Genomic DNA, 6007 nt, shown 5'->3' with positions numbered 1-6007 from the left:
TTACACTCACTAGGACAGCTAGTCTCAGAAAAACAGAAAACAACAAGTGTCAGTGAGGATATGGAGAAATTAAAATCTTCATCCATTGTTGGTGGGAATATAAAATAGTATAGCTGCTGTGGAAAGTTTGGCAGTTCCTCAAAAAGTTAAACATAAAATTATCATGTAAATGAGCAATTTCACTGCTAAGTATATAACAAAATCAAGTGAAAGCAGGATTCACATAGATACTTGTATACCGATGTTCACTGTAGTATTATTTAAAATAGCCAGGAGATAGGAATAACACAACTGTCCATCAACAGTTACACAGATAAATAAAATGTAATGTATCCATATATCTTAGTTATCCAGTGCTGTTATAATAGAAATACCACAAGTGGATTGCTTTAACAAACGGAATTTTATGTTTTCGTAGTTTAGGAGGCTAGATGTCCAAATTCAGCATGCCAACTTTAGAGAAAAGCTTTCTCTCTTTGTCAACTCTGGAGAAAGGTTCTATCTCCTTTCGGCATCTGTAAGCCTGGCATTCCTTGAAGATTTCCATCAATCTTCCCCTGGATCTAGCAGCTTCGCTGTGCAGGGACCCCAAGTCAAAAGGACACACTCCACTCCCAGCTCTTCTTCCTTGGTGGCAGTAGGTCCCTGTCTTCTCTGCTCACTTCTCTCTCCTTTTATCTCTTTGTAGACCACATCTCAAGTAAACTCCCCTTACATCAGCTTAGGGCTGTAATGGGATTCAGAGGGTTGTATCCCATCTTTAATCCTCTTACTGGGTGATCACATCAGATCACATTATGGGGAACCATCACATAACTGACAAACCACTGAGAATCATGGTCTATCCAAGCAGACACAGATTTTGGGGGAACATATAGACTATTATTCAGTCATAAAGAGACAGTAAGTCCAGTGTCCTTATTAAGAAGAGGAAAGGACACAGAGAGATACATAAAGGGTGCAATGTCACTATATCCACAAGTTCTTAGTTTAAGACCACTTGGAACAAAGCACAAACCAGACACTTTTAATGGCATGATAAACATGTGCTTATTACTCACAGAATAAACACAACAGTGATGACTAGAACAGCACACATCAGCGTCCCTGAAGTTAAGTTCCCATCCATAAGGTTAGATCACATTCAAGCATATCCCAGCTCATGTCTTGGGAAGGAAACCCTATTTAGCACAAAGACGTGTCTATATACAGAGAGCAGATAGGGGAAGGGGCAATGAAAGAGGGCAGTAAAAGATAACAGAAGGTAATAAAAGTGGAGGATTGCTAGTAGGCAATGGACATACTTTATGGCCCGTATTCAAGCTATTCTAGATCTACTGACACCAGAGAACAACTTCTCCTCCTTTACCCCACTAAGATAGAATAACAGATTTCTGGGTTTCTTCAGAGGGCAACCATCTCCACCTAAAGCATATGTTTTGCTTTATGTCCAGTAGTAGTCATTACAGGAGCCCTGCCAATGTGGGTTACACAGTGAACTGCTAACCACAAGACCAACAGTTCAAAAATCTATCAGTTGCTTCATGGGAGAAAAAGGAGGCTTTCTGCTCCCCAAAAAATTAAAGCCTCAGAAACTCCATACAGGGTCACTATGAGTCAGAATCTACTCTACAGCACACTGCCACCATTACCACACCACCACAGTACGTATTGTGCCCATTAATAGCTAAGGAAACAGTGAGGGGGCAATTCTAATATAACACACCTGTGCATCCAGCAGAGCTGTGGAGGAAAAGGTTGGGTGAAGATGGAGGCAAAGATTGGAGAGATGTAGCTATACGCTAAATTTTCATCCATTGTTGAAGGATTGCCAGAACCCCTCTCCCCACAAAAGCTAGGAAGAGGCAAGGAAGGATTCTCCTCTAGAGCCTTAAGAAAGAACATGGCCTTGTCAGTACCTGGATTTCAGACTTCTAGCCTCCAAAACTGTAAGAGGTTAAATTTCTGTTGTTTTCAGATACTCACTTTGTGGTAATTTGTTACAGCAGCCTAGGAAACTAATAAATAGCTTTTGCTTTATAGAATATTCAGGTCAAAGCAGTCACTCTGAGAAGCAGACCCTTTTACTATGGTATCAGTTAGGGTCAGTGGACAGAGGGAAGGTCCAGGCACAAGGAAATACAATTCTGTCCATAAGCATTTGTCTGAACTATAGCTACTAATCCTAATTCTCATGACCTACTCCAGCCTCCGAACTGATTTCATCTACAAACAGACCCTCAAGCTGCTGAACAGGGACTCAACATCTCCTGTTTGGTTGTCTTTGACTCTGGGCTGGGATTCAACCTGACTCCACTTTTCCTGATCGTGTTCGACCCAGTGCCCCACCTATTCCTGTGAACTAATTTGACCTCCTCATCATCCTGTAAGGGAAAACTACTCATATTAATCTTGTCTTGCTTTATGGAGTCCTGGTGTGGCACTGTAGGATAAGCACTGGACCTCAAGGTTTGAACTGTAAGATCAGCAGTTCAAACTCACCAGTCAGTGACTCCTTGGAAACCCTATACAACGGGGTGACTATGGGTCAGAACAGACTGAAAAGCACTTAACAATCACAGCAACATGGTCCAAGCAAAATTAGTTTCTCTATCTTTGACTTAAAGTATTCTAAATTCTCTACTCCAGAATTACGCACAGTGAATCTGGATGTGACAGCCATCAAACCTTTGAAGACAGCTGCCAGACTCTTCCATCACCCCTTCAAGTCTACCTCCACCACCATTCTGTAATTATTCCTCACAGGACATGTTTCCCAGGCTTCTCTCTGGTCTGATTGCCCTCACTTTGGAAAAGTCACTCAGTAAGAGCAGAGAGAAGGAAGCATGGGTCCTTAAGAAAGAGCCAGCCTAAGTGGGCTGCAATATTTCAAATCATGGAAGGTCACATGGAGATTCTGGAATGTGGCACAATAAGGGATAAGAGAGATAGAAAGTTGTGCACCACCCTCCAGGAAGAACTTTGCCTATGTGCTATTTTGCTAAAGTCCTCAGCAATGGCTCTTTTAGCTCTGAATATCACCTTGCTAATGCTGTGGACTGCCACTGCCTGAGATGGTAAAAGAGTCCTGGGAGGTCAAGTTCTGCAATTTCCTGTCTGGGAGGCCAAGAAGGGCAGGGAATCACCCAAAGATAGGAAGGGCCACTGAGGGGTACAGTTGGAGAGGAGAAATAACCCGGGCTTGGTGAAGAGTGCTCCTGGGCAGGCCTGTGAGACAAACAAGCAGGGAAGAATTTAGAATTCATTCAGACCCTTTGGGAGGTAACAGTGCATCTAGAGTTCAGCAGAAGTGACAGCAGTGACTGCTTTACCAAACTGACCCTGGGAAAGACTTGGGCTGTGGTTCTGACCACCAGCCTCTTTTGGGTCCTGTTGTTTTCTCCGTTTCTTTCTGGGTTGTGCTTGTGTGAGCTACACAAAACACTTCCAATTGTCCTTTCCTCCTGTGTTAACCATAGTCAGTGTCTGGGTTTGCAACCAGGAATCCTGGCTCATTCAGCTTGTTCATCGATCTGACCATCAAGCAGTGCATTCTACTAGCTGTTATAATGCTGTTCTTTAAGCACTTTCTAATCTGCACCTAAATTCATAAAAGAGGAACAGAAGAGGAAGGTAAGAGGGGGCTTTTTGTAGGGAGACTCATAAATCTAAAAGTTTAACAGTCTTGGCTCAATTCTGAGACAATGAACTAATCTTAGATATATACCTAGGAAGTGCATTTTGAATTTTAAATTCCGGCTAGAGCCCCATAGTGAAGCCCCCAGAATTGCCACCCACCCATAGTAACTTCTACCCTCACCTTATTCCAGACTAGGAGCAGAACACAACACTCTGTATTCCCCTCAAAGGAAACCTAGTCTATGGGACATTGATAAGAAATGAACGTAGACTGAGGGTCCACAAGAGAGACAGAGGGAGGGTTTAGATCACCCACAGGACTACAGAGCAGAAAGGGAATCCCCTTTGACTTGGTTCTCATCTGCAGTCTCCTTAATGCCCTGTCCACATTTCCCATTTCTCCACTTCAGACCCACTAGTTCCAACAGATTCTACCTCCTATATTCCTTTCTACCTATCCCACTACCACCAGCATTTTACTTAAAAAATTTTTTTTTAATTTTTAAATCTTATTCTCTATTTCTCCAATCGTAAATTCACATACCCTGATCAACAAAGGACCTCCTTAGGATAGTACCTGTTTACGGAGCAATAAGGCACTATAATAATACATTTCCTACTCATTTTATTATTGTACCCGGGGACAGATGAAATGAAAAATATGCGAGAATTTTCACTACAGATTGTAAATATGCACAAGTAAGCCCATGCTTACCTTGCTTATTGGGTAATCCAACACTGAATATTGCAGATTTCTAGTCTCACTCTGTACCCGACGCACTTCCTTATCAGCTAGGGCCTTTGCACATATTCTTCCTGCAGGAGAAGTATGTTTTACCCAGCTCCAAGTCCTGGTGCGGCACTGGAGGGTTAACACTGGACCACAAGGTTGATTTGAACTACAAGGTGGCAGTTCAAACCCACCAGCTGCTCCTCGGAAACCTACAGGGTCACTATGAGTAAGAACTGACTCAACAGCACTTAACAACAACAATATCTACCTTATCAAGGAGCATGTGTATGGATTACGCGTTGGGCTGCTAACAGCAAAGTCAGCAGTCTGAGTTCATCAGTTACTCCACAGGAGAAAGCTGAGGCTCTCTGCTCCTGTAAAGATTTATAGCCTCAGAAACCCTATTCAGGGTCACTAGGAGTCAGATCCAATTCCATGGCACACCACCACCACAGTAGTAATTAAGTCCATTAGCAGCTAAGGAAACCATGAGAGGAGCAATTACAATACAGCACACTGTGCTCAGTGGGTTATGCCAACTACCAGTTGCCCTCGAGTTGGTTCTGGCATCATGTAAATAAAATCTCATCTGTTCAGTCATTACTTGTCCCACATTTTTCATGTAATCATTATGGAAAACAATTCTCAACCTATAGAGCTGAATAAAATTCATAACCAAGATTTTAAATATTTTTAAAATATTTTCTAGTTTTCTATTAACCCTTCCTAAGGAGTCCTGATGCAGGATAAGCACTGGACTGATAAACCTAAAGGTCAGTGCTTCAAACCTACCAGCCACTCCTCCAAAACCCTCTACAGGGTCTGTAGGGTCACTGTGAGTCAGAACAGACGTGAAGGTATTTAACAACAACAATGCTACTTATCACTGACTCAACAGCAATTAACAACAACAATCCCACTTCAGAATAAAGGTCTGACAATCTACTTCTAAAAACCCCATAGAACACAGATCCACTTCTCAAGAATAATTGAAGGATGCTTATTACTAACTTTAATATAGAAATGGATTGCATTTTATTAAATTTACAACAATGTTTCTGCTCCCATAAAGACTTACAGCCTCAGAAACCCTAAGTAGGGTCGCCATGAATTGGGACTGACTCCATGGCATATATAACCACCACTACAACAACAGCAACAACAACAACAACAAGTTAATGTTGAGAAGGACTTCTGGTGTAGCATTATAGGATAAGCACTGGAATGTGAACCTCAAGGTCAGCGGTTCAAACCCACCAGCTGCTCCTTGGAAACCCTGTATAGGTCACTGTGAGTTAGAATCAACAGGACAGCACTTAACAACAACAACCCCATTTTGATATTCAAATAACTTGGAGGAGGAAGTAAAAGACAGTGAGTTAATGCTACCAGGGAGAGGGAAATGGGAGAGATAGTTTCTGTTCAGTGCCTCTCATATGTTAAACATTCATTCACTTATTCATTCATTCAACAAAACTTTATATTGCCCACAACAACTACAGAATGATGTACATGGCAGCATCAACCTGAACTTAGTCGACAAATGGAAGAGTCAAGAACAGAATAAAATTATAAGAACAGAGGATCTGGGAGTTCAGTCTATGATCAAAACAATTACAATGTGAAAAATGGTAA

Source organism: Chrysochloris asiatica, unplaced genomic scaffold (assembly GCF_000296735.1).
Source record: "Chrysochloris asiatica unplaced genomic scaffold, ChrAsi1.0 scaffold00017, whole genome shotgun sequence".
Lineage (NCBI taxonomy): Eukaryota > Metazoa > Chordata > Mammalia > Afrosoricida > Chrysochloridae > Chrysochloris > Chrysochloris asiatica.
This window is presented reverse-complemented; position numbering follows the sequence as displayed.